At 39.5% G+C, this 24,800-nt stretch overlaps 1 protein-coding gene across 1 annotated transcript in view; it reads left to right on the top strand.

Annotated features, from left to right (window-relative positions):
• The window catches only part of ZCCHC24 (zinc finger CCHC-type containing 24), a 103,380-nt gene that overhangs the window by 29,718 nt on the left and 48,862 nt on the right, over positions 1 to 24,800 (top strand). The window lies entirely within an intron of this gene.

Raw genomic sequence — 24,800 nt, forward strand, 5'->3', positions numbered from 1 at the left:
TGTGCCTCCTACAAAGGGAACTGCTCTGTAACTACAGGCCCTTCAAAGAACACATTCACTACTGTGTATTTGGCCCAGGTTATCAAGCTGTTCATTATTCATGAGCTGCTCTTATCTGAACTGCAGCTCACAACGGTCATAACTTGTGATGATGGATGGTTCGGAGCTGGTTCCAGTGTGCAGACTTTGCATTAGAGCCTGTGTTGTTTTAACCAGTTCCTCTGGTAGTTGAACACAGGGATTCAACAGGATGACTGTGCACAGAAACCACAGTGAGGACCAGTGGCAGAGTCTCTGCTCTTGAGGGGGCAGGCTAAATGATCCTTTCATGAAGGATACAAACCACCTCAGTGCAATCCCTTGGACCTTGCCATTCTTTTACATGAGGAAGAGCAGTATCTTATGAAAGCATCACTCTTCATAAACATTTCTTATCAAATCTTTTCTTTCTGCCTCATAGTCGTCTCTGTTACAAGCCTGATACATTTGATGTCTGATAAGGGCCAAAAGCAGAAGCTATAGAGATAAGAGCCAGGGAAGTGAGAGAAGTGAGAAGACAGCTGTTGCCTGAAGACTGCCAGCTGTTAAAAAACAATCAGAGGACACTATAGAGCATCACCCTAAGGTAAATTAAATAAGGACTTTAGCTGTGATCTCTGTGCAAAAAAACCTGCTTGTTTCAGTAGGAACTGAGGACAGATAGAAGCACCTTCGGATGGTCAGCCCTCAGAAACAGGCTGTCGTCTCACTCCAGCAGAATTATTGGAGCACATACAGAGGGTCTGACCCTACTGACCCCATGTTCTGCATCATGTCATACCTTCTCTTTATCTCACCTCCATTCTTGAGATTCTTTCCCAATCAATTAGTCACCTTATCCAGCTGCTAATGGTAAATCCCTTATTTATTTTCCAGAGTATCTAAGATCAATGTTTTGACCCATTCTGTCCTCTTTCCAAGGTGCCTTCCATTGGTGTGAGAGAATTAAGGCTGAAGAATGGATATTTAGCGCACCAAAACAGATGAGGAATGGAAAGCACAGCTCTCATATTCCTTGTATACAGTTCCCAGAAACACAAGCCTTATCTAGCTTTTCCAAACTCACCTTTTTCTATTACTTTCTCTTTTAATTTCCAGTGGCTGTCATGTCATTCATCACTGTCATTTTATTAATCACTCTAGAAAAGATGTTGTTTATCTGCTTAGCATATCTTGCAAGTTAAGATACAGTGGTTTCTTCTCTGGATATTTGAACATACCTTGGGTGGTTATGTTACAGCAAGGAACACAGCCCAAGTGCAGTGAGCATAACTAGTTAAATGTATAGATTCAGATCTGTGAAAAAGCAATTTAAAGTTCTTGAAAAAGTCCAGATTACATTTTAGTAGGACTCCATGTCAGACTTAGCTAGCAGTTGAATAACCAGCAATAAATATTCACTGCCTCCTTGTAAAGTTGATTTATTCCATACTGATTCTTAAAAAAAAAAATCCTCATTCCTTCTTACTTAAGGTAGAGATAAATAAGTGAATTTGGACACTGTAAAAAGTACCATACTGTACATGTACATAAGAGAGATCACCTGTCAGCTGATTTTTCTTTTAAGCCCCCCCTGAGTCTATGATTTACTGTTGGGGAAAATCATGTGGACTGATCAGATAAACATCCAACAGAACACAGAAATGGAAGAACTGGTCTTCCACTGCATATAAGCTGAGCCTTTTCTGCTAATGTAGTCTCACTTCATACAGGTAGAACTAAACATCTAGCCTATAGAACAAAATATTCTATTTTCATTATATTTATGGTTAATTTGTGGGAAAGGAGTCTGGTTTTAGTTGGATATGAACAGTCTAGTACAGTTTTGACCTGCAGATGGGTTACCAGTATTCTGATATTCAGGTTTTTTTGCTTAACTATGGCTGTTTACTAAATTGCTATGATACTGTTCTTTACAACAAAAATAGCATTTTTAGTTTTCCAGAAGTATGGGACCAGGAAATATCTTTGTTCAAATTTTTGTAAAAAGTGAAAACAATCCACTGAAGATCCATAGGTATTTTAAAAAGATATTGTCGTGCACTCAGTCCTCTTCAAAATGTAGTCTAATGTACTTTTGCATTCATATATAAATCAAGAAATGAGGTGCTCAGCACATCCATATTAAACTTCTAAAGCTGAAAATGCCCTGGTGTTTGCAAACCTCCCCACACTTTTCATACTAAATACCACTTTTATTCTCCCTGTTACTCTTCAAAACACAGGTGCTTTACAGGAGACCTTCCACATGACTCCAGAATATTAAATCACAAAAACAATAAACCTGCTGAGGCTGGCAGGTATCTGGGGAGATCAGCTAATCCAGCCCCCTGCCCAGTACTCAGGTGTTGAGTATCTCCAAGGATAAAGGCACCACAACCTCCTTGGACATCCTGTCTCAGTGCTCAGTCACCCTCACCCTAAAACAGCTCTTGTTATATTTAAAAGGAATTTCTGGTATTTCAATTTGTGCCCATTGCCTTTTGGATCAGATCTCCTCTGCCACTCAATACCAGTGAAAAGTGTCTACCTCTGTCTGCTTTAATCTCTCCTGTGCTACATATCAGCTACACAACACAAAATATGGGGAGCCTTTCGAATTAAACATTAGTCACCCTGAACAGGTTTTCACTGCGAGGGAAGATGGGGTGGCCACCTTTGTGCCAACTGAGATGCAAAGTCTAACAAGGTGGATGCTAAAATATTTGATTCATAGGATGTTAGAAGTCACTTGAACCTAAACTCTGGTTGTGCTTAAAACAGTTGCACTTTCCATGCCACAATGCACTGTCATGGAGAGAATTAGGGTTGCATGTATTGCAATATGCAATTTCCACTTCTGGAAGTAGCTTCTTCAGAGCTACCATCCTACCAGTCCCATAAAATACAAACTAAGAGGTATAGTCATGACAGATAATCATGACTAGGAAAAGTCATTTTTCCCCTCAAATACACTCTGGAGAAAAAAAAAAAACAAAACAGTCAAGTCAATGAATTGTGAGAATTTTGCCCATCTAAGTAGTTGACATGGAAACTTCTCTTGAGGCAGGCAGTGCATTTCAGATGCTGGGGGCAATGAATCTCTGAATGCATTGGATTAACACATGCAAAAACAATGATATAGAGTACACATTTTGATTGCCTCAAATACCATTTTCTCTGTTCCAATTTGATGACAATGGAAAAAATGAGAAACTAAAGCAGAACTTAATTTTAAATCAGAATATCTGCACTAACTTTACTACTGTCATCAACTTATTGACAAAGAATATTCTTTGCACTGCAGATTTTGTGTTGCAGTGAGACAGTTTGCTATTAGTTCTCCATTTTAAACATAACTATAGGACCAGGATTTTCAAGATCTTCACTCCTTCTCCAACTTTGATGAGTTTTACCTCACCACCACTCCTGAACTTGCAGCAGTGTTTTGTATGTTAGACTTAAAGGTCAAGGCAGGCAAGCCCAACATGGTCATCCCTCAAAGACAAATGAGCATGATCCTGTTCAAGTCTGTTAGGGTGCATCAGTTTGTAATACTGGATTTTCTGCTCCACAGTATCAAAGAGGAAAAGCCAGAAGATGCTGTTAGCTGAGAGTTTCAGTCAGCACAGCACTCTGACTTGACATAGCTGGTGTGTTCATGTGATGGAAAGGACTCAAATCACAGTGATTGTGCAAATCTTGAGTTGTCAGGAGGGGCAAGGCAACTTCCTTGACCAATTACTGTACCTTTTACTTTACCATACATTTCCAGATAAAACCAAATATTTCTCCTTTTGTCCAATGGCACTCCCTAGAAATCTATCTGCTTCTTTCTGATCTAAGGCAAGTTTTGAATACCTGCATCTCAGCTGCCTCCAAGACCCTTGGCTCAGATATGGGGCAGTGCTGCAGAGCTGGCCTGTGGCAGATGCACACTCTGTTCCCAGCATTTTACTACCCACTTAGATCCTTGGAAGTAGTAAGCTTTCTGCTTGTTTTTGCACAGCTGACCTAATTGCTCAGAGAACTAAATCAGAGTAGGCTTTTCTTTTTCTTTTTAATGACTAGCCTTGATTAAAAACAACCAAACCAAAAAACAAAACAAAACAAAACAAAACAAAAAAAAAAAACCAAAAAAACCCCCCAAAAAACCCAGAAAAACAAAACAAAACCAACAACAACAAAAAAATAAACAACCAAAAACCAGTGCTGTAGTGCACAAGATCATCAGTGATGAAGAAAAGGCTAATTCTTTTTGCAGTGTCGTACTGGAAACTCAAGTTTAGCTGAGAAGTTCTCCTGAGAAGAAACCTCTACTTATAGTAACAAGTTGTAGCCCTTTGGTTTTACATTTGTCTATAGTAAAACATGGTCCTGTGCCACTGATGCAGTGACTGAGATCACTGTATCAGTTAGCTGATCTCTCCATTATTTACCACATCCCAGGCACTCTGGGATTATTACCTATGTTCCTCTTTCTAGCTACATCTTCATGTAATAATAGCAAAGCGAAACAAAAGATAGGTTTGATTCAGTATCCACATATTAAGAATAATGAATTTTTATTTTCAGATTCAACTAACTCTTAAACTGCTTTTGATACTGAAAAACACTCATTACAACCAATTCAACTATGGTAATTTGTGACACTGGATTACTAAGTCATCACTATGAGTAAGAGTCAATGCTGTTCTAATATTTTTCCAAAATATAAAAGAAATTCTAATTTGGATTTGGCTTTGACCCTATCTATATAATTGTTTGTATTGGTGTAATTATGGTCCCTTGGCCTGTGGAAACATTGTATAATTACAAGCACTTAATATCACATCTTAAATGTTTATCTATAAAGAATAATCGATAAAAATCCTAGAAGACTTCTGCAAAAAAGGTTTTGGAAGAACAGCACTTCAAAGTTATATTTGATGAAAAATTACAATTTTTTTGTGTGCCAATGAAAATCACAAAACATTAAAAATACCCCAGTTCAAACAGCATAGCTTCTGTTTTATCAAACTGATAAAAGCTTTGAAATAAATTCAAATATTATTTTCTAAACTTTGTTTTATTCATATAATTTTGGAGAAAAGTTATCTAACTGGCTTTCATGATTGCTCAATGATGTTTGAATTTGTGATTTTGCGGTTCTGGTACAGAAGTTTCTCAGAAATATTTTTTCTCTCTCCCCATTTGCTTCTTACACTTTCAATCACACTTTATGGGCTTGCTCTAGGGACAGTGACTAATTTTTAAGGCCTACAAATCAATCCTGAACACCTTCTACATGCATAAACATACATCATCACACAAACTAATGGTTCCTAAATGCCAACATAAGTTGTTGTCACTGCTCTAATTTCTGTCTCACTATTAAATCAACCCAGCATTGATTTCCCTTTCAACTTTGTCTTTTTAGAGCTGTTGCTTAAGCTAGTCAAGAGAGAAACTAAGGTCTAGAAAAGACTAAGTACTAGTTATACAGTACATCCATGCTTTTGGCTCATCATTTCAGTGAGAGAGTTGTATCATGGTGGTGATTCCTTCTAGAGCCATTTATGAGATTATTTATGTCTTTATCATTTTCTCATCTTTAACTAACACTGTTCACTCTGGAGAAAGTTACTCAAGAAAGAGAAATTAAACATATAGCAAATAGTAATTTGTTTTTGCAGTGATGATGTAGTTTTCATTATTGGTGTACTTCTGGAAAGAAAACCAGCACAGCTGGCAGATAACCATGATGGGTCTATGGAAAGTATTCCTCAGTCAAAACTCTGCTAGTTCAAAGAATATGTGCTTAAAACACTTGGGGATGGTTAACCAACAGAGAAGAGAAATTCTGGGAGGTAGTGGTTTGTTATTTTGCAATCAAAGTTAAATCATAATTTGTTACTTCTTTGGAGGAAAGTTGTAATTGTCAGGCACTAGATGAAATGAAAAACGTAGTGGTACCCTGAGGAATGCACTCATCAGCTAATAGAATAGAATAATTTTTTTTAAAACAAGTTGCAGCCACTGTCCTCTTTTATCTAGAAGTGGAGCAATACTATTAGTCATTTATAGTATGGTCACTTGTCTTGGATTCACTCTGCTAGGCATTGTTCCTCTACATAGTCACAAAGATGTCTGGTTTTACAGGGATGGGAAAATTAAAAAGTGAGTTTTCTCAGCTACTATTTAATAAATAATATTATTAGTGGGAGAGACAACTACTTTATGCAAAATAAATACAGAAAACAAAAGTTGGAAATCTTCCTAAAATACATCAGGTTTTCTATGACAGACACTGCTCTTATGGCATCTTGCATACAATATCCACTAGTAATGCTTTGTCTTTCTACTGGATCAGTGTGAAGCTCTGTGCCACAGCATCTTTAGGCCAAATAATGGTCTACTTCTAAATACTTTTGGTCCAGAAGCTGCTCTTTGATAATGCTTCATGTATTAAATCCTAGACAGTTCAATTCTGCTAAATTATAAAAATATTACAAGTCAAAATATAACCCCATGCATTGTTCAGTGAGGACTGAACTGTCCCATCTGCTATTGTCTTCTGCAGTACCACACACTCACAACAGAAATACAACAGAGAGATTGTGTACAGACCTCCCCAGTTTAGCTGCAGTGTGCACTATGCTCAGGAATTTCAGTCACAAAGAAGATCCTTTTTTACAAGAAGGCAGTAATGTGCCCTTAGAATCCATTGGTATCATGTAAAACAGAGCTGTGTTTGTTCTGCCTAATGGACTTTGCATGGGGCATCTTTCTAGCACAGTCAGACATATTCTCTGGCTGTACCAGTCTGCCCTGAGGCACTGCACTACCCCACAGATTCTCCCCAGGGAATTCATGCTTTTGGAAATCCTAGCCAGGTCCTCTTTGGTAAATGTGTGTGTCCTCAGACCTTGAGTGCAGCATGTTGCTATTGGCTACATGTCATAACTGTAAAACATAGGTTGAAAACAGCATGGGAGTTCTGTCTCAAGGAGAAACTGGACTACGTGCCTGTAGTTCATTGAAATCAATCATATTGCTTATTTCATGGAGGAAGGGGATTGTTTAATGAGAAGTACATTCTTACTTCAATTACCCTGTAGCAACTAAAATAGCAATCTCTAAAGTGAGCAGAAGTATATGGCTTTTAGCAAATGACACTAAATTAATGGAAAAATTCCTAGAGAACTTGATTCCACAGAAGCTTGCTGAGTCAGCAAGCTCTCCCAACTTTCTTTCCTTTGGTGGTTATAGTACTCAACTTTACAGTAATGTGTTCTCTAAATCATGTATTTTAAAAATGTGTCTTTTTCTTCTGTAGATCATCATTAGTTTTACTAGTTGAAGAATGTAGGAGTTAGATTTTTTTTTCAGTAAGCACAGATGTTGTGCATATTGACCTTAAATTCTGTTCTGCTTACTGTCTACAGGCACAGCAACAGAACATACAAGCTTTCATGGTCAGAGTCAGGCTGACTGTGAACTCACTGAATCCCAGCCAATTTCCTGCACAACATGCTTTTCAGATACTTTTGTTTGCATTTATACTTCTTGTAATGTGTAACACATTAATTTGCAAGTGAGAGAATGGTCTTGTGGTTTAAGATCTGGACTAAGATTCAAAAACATGTAGGTTGAATGCTGATTAGTTATTTACACTTGTATTAGTGATATTAGCAATACTATATGTCCATGTTTTTTGGGTGAGGAACTGTGGCAAAATCCCATCTTACCCACTAGAGTCAGTTCTTTTGGCCAAAGTATTTTTTCTGTCATTTTGTATAGCTCCTACTGCAATAGACTCAGCATCTCCACTTAGTAGTAAATGATAAATAATTTTTAGACAAGGTCGAAAAACACTTAATTACTGCTGGTCTGCACCGGTCTGGGGATCAATGTGTCAAGTCAGCACAGCTGACATACCACAGGCTTACAGAGTACTATTTACAAAAGACATGAGAAACCAAAGAAGAATTCAAATATGGTTCAAAACCAAGGGGAACCTGGTTTAGCCTCCTGGACGTGCCAAGCAGAGCTGGAAAGCAAATGAGAACAATGTTTCATGAGATTTTCCTACTTCTGGTCAGGCCAGAAATTTTGCAAGAGCAGCTTTTCTCATGATATTTTGGCACTTTTGCTTCTGGTCTTGCCTGAAGCATGGAGGCAGAGCCATGTGAACATACTGAGGGAAAAAGCAACTTTTCTCAGTGTGTTTGATCTTCAGCTACAGCCTGAAAGAGTCATGTTCTCATACTTTATCTGTGTCCAGCTGTTAATTTCAGGTTTAAATGTTTTTAACTCATACCTCCTTCTTTTGCTGCTGTAAACTTGCAGCCTGACATACAGCTTTGTCACCATAAGAAACTGAAAGCATAAAATTAAGTCTCTTTCTTAAAAGAGATGACTGAATTAAGGAGAAGAATGTGCTGTCCTTGAAGCCAACTTTCTAACTACCTTAACAGCACTGTCTACCTTCCCCCAGAACTTCCCCACTTGATGTCAGAATATTGGGGCTCACTTGAGTGGGGACTTGATGTAGCCACTGTAGTCATTGACAAGACTATAAGAGCTCATAGAATGTACTCCACATACCCTCAACCCAAAAGAAATCCTACATTGTTTTTCAATCAATGTCATCATCCAATGGACAGACTCACTGGGGCAGAGACTGACCCTATCCTTGAGTTTCTACCAGGTCTGTTTGACAGACAACTTCCCACAAATAGTGAATTATACTGGCACTACCAGGCCTTTCTTCTTTGGAGCACTTATCCTCCATATCAAGTAGTGAATCATAGAATAAGCAAGGGTTAATAGGAAAGGATCTCTCTAGCCCTCTTACTTGGAAGCTTTTCTTCTACTCAAATGAACAGAGGGTCTCTGCAGCCTCCCTTTGACAAAAGAGATGATCTTGACTGTGGATAGCAATCAGAAAAAAAGTTAAATTCACACTTGCCCCTCCCCTTAATTTTTCAGATGACACTATTTCAATGAACTTCTTAACTAACCTGTTTATGTCTATTTGCAGCATTACTCTAAACACAGGGTCATTTGTGCCAGCATGCCAGCCTGGTTTGTCTCTCACCCTGTTTATCTGCAAACATTTTTTCAATGCAACCATCTACCAAAACAAAAAGCTGAAATTTGGGGGATTTGTAGTAACACACCCTGTGTTTTTTTCTAGAGTAGGGAATAGAAGGTGGATGAACTGAGCATTTCAGTCATTCTTCAGTGTGTCTCAGAGCAACTGTCCTCATCTAATCAATCTCCCTCCAGACCTGCATGTGTATTAGGACCTAGCACATGTTCTTGAACTGTGTTCTGGGGACAGGTGATAACTGTACTCTGGACCACTGAAATTTCATGTAGGCTGGAATTTATTTCTTGATTCAACTACAGCTGTTTCTCAGATGATAAAAATAGGCTCCTGTGCTAGTGCTATCACTGCCTATTTTGATTAAAACAAGATGGGCAACAAGATCCTGTTCTGATCCATATGATCCAGAATAAGGGAAGGGTAAAACAAAGTTTTCTTTCTAGCAAAGTTTTGGGGAAAGGGAGAGGAAAATAAACAAGCAAGAAACAGACAATTCCTGTTTAGTTATTTTTAAAGCCTTTCCTAGAGTTTGCAAATTACACTGGGTAAGAACGCAACACTGCAGCTTTCTTAGCACTTCAGTTTGTTGTATATATATTAGTAGAAGAAAGATACTTGACATAATTAAACATTACCCTGGGTGAAGTCAACAGTTGATCCTTGCTTGTTCCTGTGACAAGCACAAAATAGTACTGCATAGTTCTTGATCTCTATCAGCATGCCAAAGAAGGAATTAAGGACTGGAATCAGGTGTGGGCAGCAGTTACCAGAAAGTGATCACTGTGTTTGGCTTCAGGTGGACTTGCCAAAGAAGTCCCTTTCACTGATGCTGTTGGTGGCACTCTCAAAGCCTGTGCTTCTCTCAAATTATTGTACCAAGCAAGATCAAAAGAGCTTCCACACATTCAGAGTCAGGTTCACAATGGACAGAACTGGAAAGTAATAGGATGGAGAGAAATTCCATAGTCTGGTACTGCACTGTAACAAGAGTGTTAAGTCTGGACAGAAGTTAATGAAGTCTGAAGGGCACATATCATCTACCCTCAGAGGAGAGAGAAATGCTCTTTATAGTGGCCTCTTAGTTCAGTACTGATGAATTTTCTTTACACAAAAATATCCTTACAAACATTTTTATACTGTTTTAGAAATCTTTCGTTATTAATACCTTTAAAAAAATATGTTGAAATTAAGATTTCAGATGTCTTTTAGTTCCACTAGCAGTACTATACTTGATCTCAAATATCTCTAGCTAGTACAGTTGTTACTCCCTTTAGATGTCATTGGACTGGTCTTTAATCTAGATTTATCCAATTCACTTTAGCAGGCCTAGAATGTTTTTGATAGGAATACAAACCTGGGAAAGTTTATCTGAAACTCCAAGAATTCTGCCTTTATCAAAAACAATTAGAAAAGAGAAATAATGTAACCCAGATGAAAGTGAAGACTATCAGGTTAACTACTAGCCTTGAATGGGCTTAACCGAAGGTTTCTGGGATCCTTACTGTGGAAAAGAAAATGGCTTGGATTGTGTTGAGAGGAATTATACTAAATACCCAGAGCCCCTTGATAGGATACTACAGAAAAAAGAAAAACAGAGGAAAAAATCACACAACTGCCACCACCCCAGAGTGTTGCTTCTCTGTCCTATGCATCTTGGTAATTGGAAATCTTTGATCATGGAACACCTGTTGTCCTTTAGAATCAAACATGCAATACTGAAAAGAGCAGAACACTTTATTACATTATTTACTTATGGTCTTTGTGAAAGCATTTCATAGTTCAGCTGCCTGGATTGTTTTCTGCCATCATCTGGCACAGCTTTATCTCACAGCAAAAGGTGCTAAATCATCAAGTGTGTTCAGGCACATCTGTGATGCCATACCATATGCAGTAACAATGTATTTATTATGTGATGTGGTGTGCATCTGTCCTAGCAGGTCATGCCTATCGTTGTCTTCATCAGCAACACCCTTTTTTTTTCCTTCCTATGTGCAATGTTTTGTTTCACTTTGAGAGCACAGACAGCTTTGGCAAGGACTCAGCTTTAAAAGTTAGTGGTTGTGTGGACCTAACTGGACAAGTGAGCAGATCAAAACCAGGAGATAACAGTGTATATTTATAGGGAGATATGTTTATGGAAACCTATGGGAAAGTCCTGCTTCCTTTTCAGAGAAGACAGAGGTTGTGCATGATCATTACAGCTTTGGAAAATTTTCCTTTTACCATTTTTCTTTATATTCTGAGTGAAAATTAATTGCAAATAAATTCTTGCTACTCCTGTCAGCTCTAGTGCTCTATTAAGCTTCAGTTTAATACTTCATTGCTTCAAAATCTTTGGGACAAATTATCTCCTGGCTTAACTCCACCAGCTGTGGTGAAGATACATTGGAATGGATTTGGCTCTACATTTTTTTTCCCCAGTGCTGCTTTTGCTTGACTCTGTACATGACCAGAATATAAAGACAGCAAGCTTTCACTAGAAACAAGTCACTAGAGAAACCAAGAAATCTTTCTAAGCTATCAAATGTCTTTTCATGGGGGGTAAATGACTGCACAGTTCATTTCCTTCCTTTTCAATATCTTCTGGCAGGAGGACAGTGCTAACTGTCATGTAAACATCAAGTTTTACAAAAGACTTCTCAAAAATAAGTAGAATATTGGTTTGCATTGCTTAGTTCACTTTCCCCCATTTATATAAAAACCTGAAACTCTCATTACAGAACTACAAACAACCCCCAAAAACATTCATTGCAATCTGTTAGGACATAATCTGTTTCAACGTATTCATGGTTCAGCTGGTGCAACAGCCTCCTGGATTTACTGCTGGACTGCTGTGCAGCAGACCCCTAGAAATTCTGCCAGAGAACACCTCAGTCATCTAGACTAGCACAGTCTTTCCCTAAAGCAGTGTTTTCCCACTCTTGCTGTCCCATTTTACATGACTCAGCAATGGAGTTTCACACTGAAGATAATTCCACATTCTAATTGATTGTTTGCTTTTCTTATTGCTATTTCTTTTCAGGATTAAAAGAGAGCTGCTTTTGTAGCCTTAAGGCACGTGGCAGGAGGAGATGGAAACTTTTCTTCCATAACATCTTTCTGATTATAGAGCCCTTTGATCCTAGAAGATTTACATTCAGCTGAAACAAAAACTGAGACAAAACAACCAGCTGTAATCATTGGTCACTAGTACAATTTGGAGTATCTTATCAGGCAGGCTAATAACAAATTGGCATAACCTCACAGACACACATACAGGAATATCTGTCTACCATACTATTTAGAAAAAAACACAGTGGAAGAGAAGAAACTTTCCAAGTTTTGGCTAAATCTATTTGAAAGGAAATGTTATCCTATTAGTACAGAAGAATCTAAAGATAGTGACATCAAAGCACTGAGAGAGTAATGCTCTTCCTCATGTAGTGCACTCTGCCAGCAAATTCTTTGCTGAAGATGACACTGTGGCAAAGTGGTGGCTTAAATTTAGACACTTGCTAAATTGAGAGCTGTTGGAAAACTGCATAGACACCTAAAAATCCATGAGTATACCGACCTGAAATGCTGTAGGTAGCATTAAAGTAATGGTCCCTTTTACATTGCCACAGACCTAAATCTCACCTAACCTGCACCTACTGACATGGAAACTGAAGCACAGCTGTCCAGCCTGTCCAGCTAGGGACATGAGAAGGATTGTTTTGCCATCTTTGGCAATTCTTTGTCTATTCTGAATAGAAAATGAAGAGATCAGAAGGTAGAGACACATGAAAATACACACTAGGTGACTGTAGTAAATATTTACATAGTTCTAACTACAAGTGAAAATCTGAGGAAAATGGAGAGGAAGGATAGTGTTGGAAGCTTGGAGGAAGCAGCAATCACTGCCCAAAATGGAACAGCCTGTTGAGTTAGCCTCACATTTCCTCAGCTGATGCTGATGCCTTTCAGTCTGTATATTCTCAAGCGTTCTCTGCAGTTGGACTTGAAATAACTGGAAGAGTGATATGACATGTCTGCAATTTCCTAACCTGACAGCTATTCCTTACTGCTAGGAATTTTCTTCTTAGACATTTAAACTGAGGTCTCACATCTAATACTAGGAAGCAGATGAGTAGCAACACCTCCCACAACTTACTTTATAAGAGCCTGACAATCTTCACTTAAATCTTCTCACAGTAATTCTTTACTCCTTTGGAACTTGTGTTTCATGTATCTATAGAAGCATCATTCTGCTTCTGAAATCTGTAGGACATTTACATATTTACTAGCAAAATGTCATCAAGATTGGGATTTTGCCACCAAATCTTACTGCAGTTTTGTGAAGCTGAGTACTGGATACACTAAGGCTCTTTTAGAAAACTTGATGCATTTGGTTTTTTCCTTATGGACTATTTTCCTAAGTTTTATTTGCTACTTTATAAAAATAACTTTCTGCTTACATCTTAATCTATGCTTACACAAACATAAGTCACCTCAGCAAACTAGAATTCCCATGAATTCCTCATCTCCAACATTTTGGAAACTTGGTCAGAACTTTAAAACTGCCTCATCCAGTCAAGCAGTCTGCTTTGATGACCTTGGGGAGGTACTGCTTTTATTAAATGTCAGCTACCAAATTTCCAAATCAGGCACCAATAATTTATATTTCTAGCTGCAAAAAGACCTTTTCCACACAATATTTGGTTGCTGAAGCACTTTTTATCACTTGCTGGATTCTTAGCTCAAAAGACAAAAACAAAACCTAATTTTTACTGACACTTGTGGAGTTTTCCCACCCTGCTGGGGAAGCCTAAATACAAGCAGACTGGAGCAGAACAGGAACAAAGAAGCCATGCTGGAGGAACTTGCTCTAAAAACACAGCTGAGCATGCTGAGTTCCCAAAGCACCGGAGACACAAAAAATAATGTAAAGTGAGGATGGAAGCCTGGCTTGTTCTCCTGCATCTCTAAGAATATGACCAGCCCAGAAGAATTTACGTGAAGATGGGTGTGAGGCTGCCCAGCTCTGAGCTGCAGCCAGCACATGCAACTCTGCATAAAGCCACTTGTGTTTATGAGGGGCCAGTCTCTTGCTCCGGGAGCCATGTCTTTTTGTTTACCCACTGGGGTGCTGCCTGCTGCTCCTTATTAGGGCCCCTGCCTCTACAGGCATTTCTTGGTACAGTCAGTGCAAGCATTTTTTAACTATTACTTACAAAATGGCAGTGGCTTCCCCAAGGCCATATCTTTGTTTCTTTGTACAATGCTGTGATTGTGTAAATTGTCTTGCGTAAGCACATCAGCCCACTCTGGAATTAATTTCCCCCCCCACAACCCCTTATGGCCTTTCATTGTTGTTCTTTTATGGTGGGATTTGTTCTTTTGCCATCTTGTCACAAATCCATTCCTGTGGATATGTCACTTTTAAGAAATAGCATGGCTAAGTCTGGCCTTTCAATTTGCAGAGGTCTGGGGAGCAGCTACTTCTGCTTAGAGCACTGTTGTCAGCAAACTGAACGGGCTCCCCAGCCCATTCTGTAAAGTCCCCAAAACTATGAAGCCCAAAGCAGCCACTTGTGTTCTTATATCATAATAATTCCCTGCATACAGCTCAACAAACTGTCTTCTAAATCTAGTGATGTGGGTTGTGACATCAAAGCTGGGAGTATGAGAGAGCTTCTTCTTCTAGGCATCATCAGGCAAACAAGTCTTTGGATCTTGAATACAGACATTGCAAGTCTCACCACTGTGTACAGATATTTCTTCTTTCATTTGTATAAAGAGCAAACAACAAGTGAAAACCAGAATCTGTGAGAAACTTGCAGTTTCAAGATGGCACAGCATTTTGGAGCATGTTTGTCTCCACCCATCTCCACTTTAGCAGTAATCCCACTTCAAGGTGTGTTTCAGTAGTGTACAAGATCCCTCCCTGGGTCATGGATCTGACCACGATTTCCTCAGCTGCTAATATTCATCTGGCAAGTTATAAAAGGGTAACAGGAAAGCACATGTAGAGGCTTCCCCTTTTTCTTTTGCTACAAACAGAAGAGGTCTGGCTGACCAGCAGGCTTTGCTGGCTCAGTGTGTGCAAGAGTCCATCAGGAGATGTCCATATGGGGGGACACCACTACAGGACAGACCCTCAGGGTTTATTACAGGCCATGTCTGCAGAAACACTCCCATCTGACCCTGAAAGCACTGCACAGGTTATCAGCTATGCAGCAGCTCCATTTGGAGTTCAGGAATACAATAGTCAATTTGAAATTAGACAGGAAAGAGTTAACTATCAGGCTTTCTTGGAAGAAAGGAAAATTGCACTTAATTAGCTGGTGCCACCTAGAAGGATTGAGACAATGTATTTAGCCAAAGACCCACTCTAAGGAAACACATAAATCAGGATCAGTGTTGTTGATTTACCAGAAAGGATGTAATCCTAATCCCTGTTATCCGAAATGTGTTGGTTTGTCATTATAAAGCAGCACCCATGGAGTTTACTTCTTACCATGTGTGCAAACATAGTCACATACTCCACTAAATGACCAGTAATGAATAAGCCCAAGTCTAACTGAGGTCAGTGGAAATTCCATTGTCTTCCACCAAGCTTTGAAATGAGCCTGAGTCAGACCTACAGAATTTTTGCATGTGTGTTTGTTATAATACAGTCATACTTCAGTGACCAGTGTTGCAAGACGTAAAATACTATGTTCAAATACTCTAGGTATAAGTTAAGTACATAAAATAAATTACTTCTATTCATCATGTTTGCCCTTACAAATCTGTTGTTTTAGCTATTTAAAAACAATCAATATTCTTAAGGCTTGAATGCTATAAAGATTCAGCTCAGTATCACAGATAAAACACTAAAAAAAAGTGAGAAATTACCTTTCTATAAATAAAGCATGTCAACTTCAACACAAAAATTTAGAGTTTACCTCCTAATGTTAAGTTATAGATTATTTGAAAGCCATACTGTCTGAATGATGATAGATAAATATAGGGTTATGCTGGTGTTGTCAAAAGAACTTAAGGAGCTTGTTATATCATCCCTGAGTCTAACATTAGATTTTATTTAAATAAAATTAATTAGCATAAAAGAAAAATGCTGCAATAAATTGGAAGCTGCCATTTTAACAGTGATTCTCCAGGTATGCCTCACTCCCTTTTCTCCCCGTAAATGCTCACTAAACTGCTTGTGCATTTCTGGTGAGCTGAAAGAGCCACAGTCCACATTCCCTAGAACCACTTCAGGAAGACTGTGAGTCTCAGTGATCCAGAGTGAAATACTCTTTTGGCAGCATACTGAAGAACCTTACCAGCTCTTTCTCTCAACTTGTGTTAGTCACATGCTTTATGTATAAATATCAGACCTAAATGTTTTCAATTCAGAATTGGATCTGAATGAAGAGCTGTTTTATACAGGCTGAGATATTATTAAAGTTACCCTGGGCTATGCTTCTGGGGCTGTGTTTGGCATGTGTCCTCAACTAAAATGCTTGGTGCTTACTGCTATCAGTACTACTCATGTTCATTCTGTTTGTGTGTCTCAGCACACCTGATCCCTGAATTTCAAAGGAAACTGTAAGTAGAATGAGGGTGTTGGTTGCCAGCTAAAGCTGATGAGCACCTGCCTTTAAACAGTGCTGTTGTGCTCTTCCTGCTGGCACTGGAGCACAGTCCATTCATCATAGCTGGACTTCTCTGCTAACACTTACAAGAGTTGGTTTAAAAACATTTAGATTAATCTGTACCTTTGCATTTCTTTGAAGCATGGCCTAGCTAACAAGAGCAAGATTTCTACTGTGTTAAGGAAGAAAATTCTGAAAAGCCATAAAAATGGGAAATAAATCATTTGGAAATGACCTGATTGGTCATATTGTTTAGCCCATAATCTTAGGAATCTTGGAAATATTCATTCTGTTTATACTTTGGCTTCAGCTACAGCAGAAGGTTGTGCTGTTCATCTTGGTCTAAGCAAGTAATGGTGAGAACAAGCTTAATTGCAGAACTAAAATACATGTAGGTAGCAGGAGATATGACCTGCTTTTTGTGTTTTTCTTGAAGAAAATCCTGAAATACAGAGTTAGCATGATGAGGCTTCAAGAGAAGATATGAAGATGATCAACTGCAGAGATCATGTATATGTCAAGAGATAGCAAAAATCACCAGAAAGGCACAAGATCACTGGCTATATGCAGAATATAGCAAGGGGGAGAATTAAACCCTTATTAATCCTAGCTTTCAGTGTACTAAAAAACAAGTTATAAAAAGACATATAGCTTTGTCCTCCAGCACTAATATCCTCCCTGCCTGCCCAGGTCAGTGCCATGCCAAGCTGACACCAGCCAGTGGCCAGTGGGGCTCTGCCCCATTTGATGTGCAGAGCAGATAGGGAGGCAGCAGGCTGGCCAGCAGGTGGACGGGCACTAAAGGAAAAGTAAGAATTAATCCAGGGAGAGATGCTTTTGGGATGAATCTAGCACTATTTTTATATTACTGATCAGAGGAGTTCAAGTGGCTTGTGCTACATGGAAGGAGAAGATGTGTGGAGGGTTTTCTATAAAGGTGATGTTATAGATTTTTGTTTTCTTCCTGGCAAACAGGAAAAACAGATTTGTCTGTTTCTTGACAGGAAAACTAAAACAGAATTAAGCTATAAAGCAATCCATCATTTTTTGGAGTGTTCAATTAAGATATTATCCTTGAATTTCCCACGTAGTAACATTTTTAAATTTTCAAATGGTGTTTCTGCCAGTGCATATATAGAAATGGGAATTAGACATAGAATGACAAAGGCCCAAGTCTGTAAAGTCTTTAGATAATCACCACTCTTTGCTGTTTTCTTTCATCTGTTTTTGAGGAGACTGTCCTTTAAACAGACATTTCTATCCTCTTCAAACTGAATGCTAAGGACTTCAAATTCAGCAGGAAAAATATAATTACCATACAGACCAGAATAACAAAAACTGCTGTTGAGGGTCATGGAACTGAACTAAGGACATTTTCAGCAACCAGGCTTACACACTGCTCAGCCTGTTTAGAAATATAATCTCAAAACTGTTTACTTACACATGATGTAACTAAGTACTGAAATTTCAAGGTAGGTGCTTATTTCATTGAAATAACTATTAATTGACTGTTGCTATATATTCCCTTCCCAAAAAACACAACCTGAAAATTAGCATTCTACTGGGAAATCCAGATGCATGCAAAGAACTGATTCAACTCAATCACCTATCCCACAGATAATTCCTACACTTCTACTTTTTGTAGAATTGCCTGACTTTGGAAGGATAACAAAGGGCAAAAAGTCATGATGTGGACAGCATGCAAACACAAACCTAAGTTTCCAAAAGGTGTTTCTTATACTGGAAAACAAAGCCCAGACACATCCCCTTCAGGTCTTCTTTGGAACTGGGTTCTTTGAGGTATTGTCAAGAAGAGACAGGAGTTTAGTTCACTTGTACAGAACAGAGAAATGTGGGCATGGAGATATGTAGATTCCTGTGGACAGCTCAGGGCCGAGCACAGTTTTGCAGGCTCTGCTACAGACATATCCCTTTCGCAAGAGATCAGCATCCTAGCAGGGAGTGACAAAACAGAATGACATGTACACATGGTTTTCAAAACAGAGTTTTCCAAGCTCTGTTGCAGTTCTTAAACACAGATAGAGACCAGTTACCAAGTGTGCATCACCTATGAGAAAAAAAGAGTTTCAGTTCTTTGAAGTGGTTTAGAGTGGGAAACCAACCTGTACCTGTGCATATAGTTGAGAAAAATGAATACATAAAGTTGACAGTTTTCTCTGTCCTCAATATACAGTGCAGCCAAAGGAGCTACACCTTCTGTTCATACACATGTGAAGATTGCTCAGTGTCCCCCTCTCCTTTCACAAGGTTCATTCAGTAAATTCACACCAGCTTTGCTCCAGCATCTGCATCAGCAAAACTAACAGAGCAGAGAGGAGCTCAAGGCTGGACTAGAGGAGACTCCAGCTGTCCCGAGAACTTTTCACAGACATGAATCTTGGCCTGGCAAGAGTGCAAAGAAGACCATGGGAAAAACATATCCTAGCATGCAGGAGGCCAGGCAGGCCTGATATGTAGGAGTGTCTTATGGTCTGTCACTGCCATGACTCAGAGAGCTGCTCACTTAGAGAGGCTAATGTGATCACTGAAATTCTAAATGGTCTAAAAACTTTCTATGGCCTAAAACCTTTCTCCCCCTCTTTCTCCTCTTGTGACTCCAGACTTCCTTCCAATAACCTTTCATCTTCCAAGAGAAACAGTCATGACCTCCATCTTTAAAGGAATATATGATACATAAAGGTTATAACCCAACTGGAAAATGAATAATGACATATTTCTTCTAAAGAGATGAAACTGATACCAACAGATCTTTTTATAAGCCTGGAATGTGTATGAGGGTCCCACTAACCCCAGCCAAGCTGAGGCACAGGGCTTTCCATCTGTGATAACCTTCATCACAGCCCCTGCCTGAGGTGGGCAGCATATCATCCCTGCCACAGGCTATTAAATGGCACACAGAGGAATAAGGCATGAACTGAAAAAAGCTAGATTCAGTCCCAGGCAGCTCTTCCCAGGCCTGTCCTCAACCACACAGCTTTTTGCCCCAGAATGACCTCCCTGTGTACACACTTCAATGTGAAAAAACAGCATTTGAAATTAATATCTCAGAAGTTTCTGTTCTTTGAAAATTACATCTGATGTCAGCCTACTGGCAGAACACATCAATTGCAGGCAAGGGAGAAAGGGAATACAAAGCAGAGGATGTGAACTTCCACAGAGCTCAAAAGAAAAACTGTTGTTATCGTTGGCCTGAGTATTGTGGCTTTAAATTACAAATTACTTTAAATTGTAAAAACATCCACAGCAAGCCCTGGAGAAGAATCCCCAGAATGGCAGTAAATAAAGAGCATCCTGTCCCTCTTTATGCCACAGCTAATATGGGAGGTAGTTTAAAATCCTAGCTTGGCAAGTGCTGCATGTCAGAGTTGATGAGTTGAAAGGATGTGCATGTACACAGACCCAAAGAAAAAACTTCTAACACACAGAAAAATTACTGCACTTAGTGGCTGTAGATGAGTAGTGCAGCAACATTTGCTCTTATACTTTGGACTAGTTGTCCTGAATTTTTACGGAGGCTCCTATTTCCTTGGAAGTGGCAGGTGGCTTTTCAGAGATCCTTGGGGCTGCTGTCATAGGGGAAAGTTAAGCTCACAAAGTACTTCCTTGTCAGACTCCTCACCAGCCTGGGAAGAGGACGGATTTCTCTTTCTGTTTTGTCCCGGGTCTGGAGTTTTTGCCTGGGAGTCCCACCTGCTCCTGCAGCTCACATCCCCTGAAACCAGACCCCGTCCAGCAGCTGCATCAATCATTGGGAACAGGGCTGCAGCGGGGTGTCGAGCAGTTGGGAGCACATGGGGGAGTGACTCCCTCCTCCCTTGCATGCCTCCATCTTCCCTCGAGTAAACAAGAGCAGTCCCCACTGTGAACCCGGTTGCGAAACCCCGTGGCTCTGAACTTTAACTCTGTGATGAACAGCCAGCCCTTGCCTGGGCTGTGCAGCTGAGAGTGCCTCTGGCCTGTGTTTTCCTGCTGCCAGCCAGGGAATTCTTTCCACAGCTTGTGCAGACACCCTAGGAAAGGAAGCCTGCTTGCAAATGTGCAGCTGAACGTGGTGGTGTGGGCAGCTTAATGCCTCATTTTACTGGGGCTGAGTCAAGACCAAAAGTGCATTTAAATAAATTGCTAATACCAATTTGCATACAGTCAGCTCCACCAACATTAATCCCATGTCAGGTAACTTTTAGTCCTCCTAGAAGCTCTTAGCATAAGAAAACAGCATAAAAAAGCAGGCAGTCAAGTTGTAAAGTTCAGTGACAGATCAGAGTAGTAACTCCCCTCTGACTAGATAATGCAAATGATTTTTGGTTCAGACATAATTGTAACAGCATGTTGTAGATGCTGATGTGGTTTTTTCCAAGATGGAATTCCAAAAGTAGCAAAAGCTACCACATCACAAATGAGGAAACCACTCCCTTGGTGAGGAGAAGATGGTACAACATTAACTCAGTGGAAAAGAAAACCCTCAAAAAGCCAATAGATGCATTGAAGCTATCCATATGCAGAAGTGATGGTCCAGGGATCTGAGCAGTAATGTTCTGCAGATGCCTTGCAATCCAAGTCATGTTTAAAGGAATCCTTAAAGTCTCACCCACACAAGAGATTCTGGTTTTGAGCCAGCTCCAGGAAACAGCATTCTACAATGTTTCTTTCATATAATGAGGACTTTCTGGGTCTTATTTTATCATTATGATTGTAGCACTCAGATGAAGACTTGGAACACAGAACTCTGCATGTTGAGATGAAGTTTATACCTTCGCCTCTAAAGACTTCTCTCCTGTTGATTTTTTAATTAAAAAATCTTTTATACCATGTCATGAGGAAATATACTGTCCTGAATTTTTTTAAAACTCTCTGTAAGAATGGAACCTCCACTCAAATTATTCATGTGTTCTTACAAAATAAGAACAATGGCTCTCACCTTGATATAAATTTTCTAACTAAAGGATCTCATTATTAATGGACAAACCACTAATTTGGTTGAAATTGATCTTTCAACCAAAATCTGGGCTTTATTATTTAGGCCTTTTCTCTCCTGTCTATCTAAAGATACAGATTTGACTGTGCATTTCTAGGCATTAAGAACTAAAACCAATCTGTGTGTATTGAGGTGGAGAACATGACAAGAAGAAAAAGAGGGCTCTAATTGTAACTAGAACTGAAAATGTATTAAAACCAGGAGAGAAAGAAAGAGTTTAAGGAGAGCAGGTCCTTGTTCAGCACACAGGCTCTAAATCTTACTGTAGCTCACCCAGGCTTGGGTTTCAGAGCCCTGGAAGATCAGCAGGCTAAGCTTGGTGAGATGTGCTGTTCACAGCGTGTTCCTTGGGCTCTTGGGAGAGGAATCTCAGTTTAGTCCTCTGTAGCAGGCTTTGAGCCCTTTCCCATCACTTTGGATGTGGACGTATGTAAATTTATTACAAGAGTGCCCAACTGAATTGGGCACTCTTTTTGTGGCAGAGGCGAAAATGGGAGACAGCAAACAACATGCCATGGGTACAGGACACACAAAGTGCCCGAGTGAAATTTGAGTGTGTAACCCTCCTGTAACTGCAGTCGAGCTCTTTGCTGCTCACTATTTGAAATGCTGTCACTGCCATCGAGCCATTGGTGTTCTACCAGTACACAGCTTTGCTCAATCTTTTTATTTCTTCTTCTCTTGGGATGGGGAGGCATTAGATGCACCTGAACTACACTTCACCACTCTCTTCCCTAAAATCCAGGACCTTCTCAGGAACATCTGCTCCTGCCTGTGCTTTCCTACCAGTCCCAGAGAGAATTGTTTCATCCCACGCACATCATCCAGTGAGAGAAGGAAAAAGGAAGAGATTTCCTCTCTCTCTTCCTGTCTTTTCACAGTGTGGAAAAAACTAACTGGTGTAGCTAGTTTTTGATGCCTCCCTTGTGCAAAGACAGCTAACCCAAGCATCCTTTGAGCAGCTGCATAGCCCTGACTTATGTCTACAGGATGGCTGGCATCTTCAGCTAAAATGCATCTTCACTGGAGTATTTTTTTTTTGCTGCCTTCATTATCTGTCTTCTTTCAGTTAGCTATACTCCCACGGGATAAAAATCTTTTGGATATATTCCAACAGAACACTCCTTCTGCAGTCTAGCTGAAACCCTGGTAAGCACAGGATTATGTACTTTCAATGCACACCTTTCTGTAGCTTGTAATATATCATAAAAAAAAAAAGAATCACTCTCTCTCTGGAACATAAGCTGGTGCCAGAGGTTATAGTAAATTCTAGCAAGTGGACAAAAATTTTCCTCCCTAATTTTGTTTTCCTCAGGGAGTAGTGGTTTCCACGTAAACACTTCTATGACCAGGCCCTTTGAGACATGCCTGGAAGAATATATGTTCTACCTAACACATATCCACCATATCTTAGCAGCTAAGAAAAATAATTCTGCGGTCTCACAATACTTCACCACTGTCACCTCAGACTGGCTAAACTAAAAATTAGAATAAAGACCAAAGAAATGTAGGTATGTTGAGAGAAAGCTATGGCTCATAATGGCTGATATGTTGTTTCTGGATTTTTTCCCATCCATTCTGCTAGGTTTCCAGCTCCAGGAAATAATGTTTGAAACCATGAATTATGGTACATAAGGACAGAGAAAACATAACACAACAGTCATTCATTTTTCATTACTACATGGAGCAGTAAGTAGCACCAGCCCATGACATCCAGAGAATTTGCTCCAAAGTTTAGTTCATCATTGCAAAACTTACAAAGAACTTTTTTCTTCCCTGTTTTTATGTAGGGTCTGATACACATTGTCTTAATATAGAAGATCCCCTTTGATGTCCATTCACATTTCATAAGCCAAGAGGAAAATAGTTAGGACCTTGAAGGACAAGAGGAAAAAATGTAAATACAAGTTATTCTTGGAAGTAATTTGGATCCCAGCTCCAGACCAGAGAATCTTTGAACCTTCCTAAGCAAACCGTTCAGTGTCTGAGCCCAGCCCAACATTGGATTTGCAGCTATGAAACAGACGAATCCAAACCATGGCAAATCCAAACCATGGACCTGGATGCTCATAAGCTCTTGAACATTCTGTATTTCTGGTTTGTTTGGTTTTTGTGGGTTGTTTTTTTTTTTCATCCTGAACTCTCTCCTAGTTATTTATACAAGACACCTCTGAATCTTTTGGTTAGTTTGGCTGGGTTTTTTTTCTCACATGCACTTATACTGCCAAGATGCTATTAAACATTTGTAATGCAAAGCTCTGAGTTGTAAGCCTGGATTAGAGTACGCAGAGATTCCCTCCACAAATTCCAAGTGCAGGGTAAAAAAAAAAAAAAAAAAAAAAAACACAAACAAACAAACAAAAAAAACCAAAACTGTTCTGAGACTTGTAATTATAAAATTATATTTAAAGCATGCACCTCCAGTATAGCAAGTTCTGAATTCATCTTGCACATAATCAATGACATTCTTCACTCCCAGCAAAATAGGAATTCTTTATCCCAGCTGAGCAAAGAGGGAGGCAAACAGAGCAGAAGAAGTATGTGAATGTGTGTGGAAGAGCTTGGACTCTGGTCACTTGGTGACTCAAGGACTGCAAAACTGAAACTGAAGCTCATTATGACAAGAACAGAAAAGCTTCATGTTCACAGAGTGGGATTCCAAGAGAGTTGTGGGGATTTCTTTTTTCCCTCTTCAAACAAAGCATTTCTTTTCTAGAATGGTCCAATTCCCTCATGGAAACCCAAGCCCTAAAGTAGCAAAAATAGCCTTTTCTCTCTCTCCAGTCTCTGCTTCTTGGCTTCTTGAAAAGAAGGAATTTTGAGCAGGAAGTCCTATTGGTTAATGGCACAGGGCAGAGCTTCCAGAGGAAACTTCACCTACTGCCATTTATAATGTTGATAGTGATGTGGTTTGTGGCCCTTTCTTTTTCCCTAGACAACAAGATTGAAAAACAGATCCTGATCCAAATCCCATAGCTCTTGGTTTTTAGACACCTGAGCACTCCTTATTCCCCACAAAGTCTCCAAGAGATGCTGGGTCTCAGAAGGAGTACGTGAGTGCAATAAACTTTCCATTCTTTGCTAAAGTTCA

The sequence above is a fragment of the Lonchura striata genome, chromosome 6 (assembly GCF_050655825.1).
Source record: "Lonchura striata isolate lonStrDom1 chromosome 6, ASM5065582v1, whole genome shotgun sequence".
Lineage (NCBI taxonomy): Eukaryota > Metazoa > Chordata > Aves > Passeriformes > Estrildidae > Lonchura > Lonchura striata.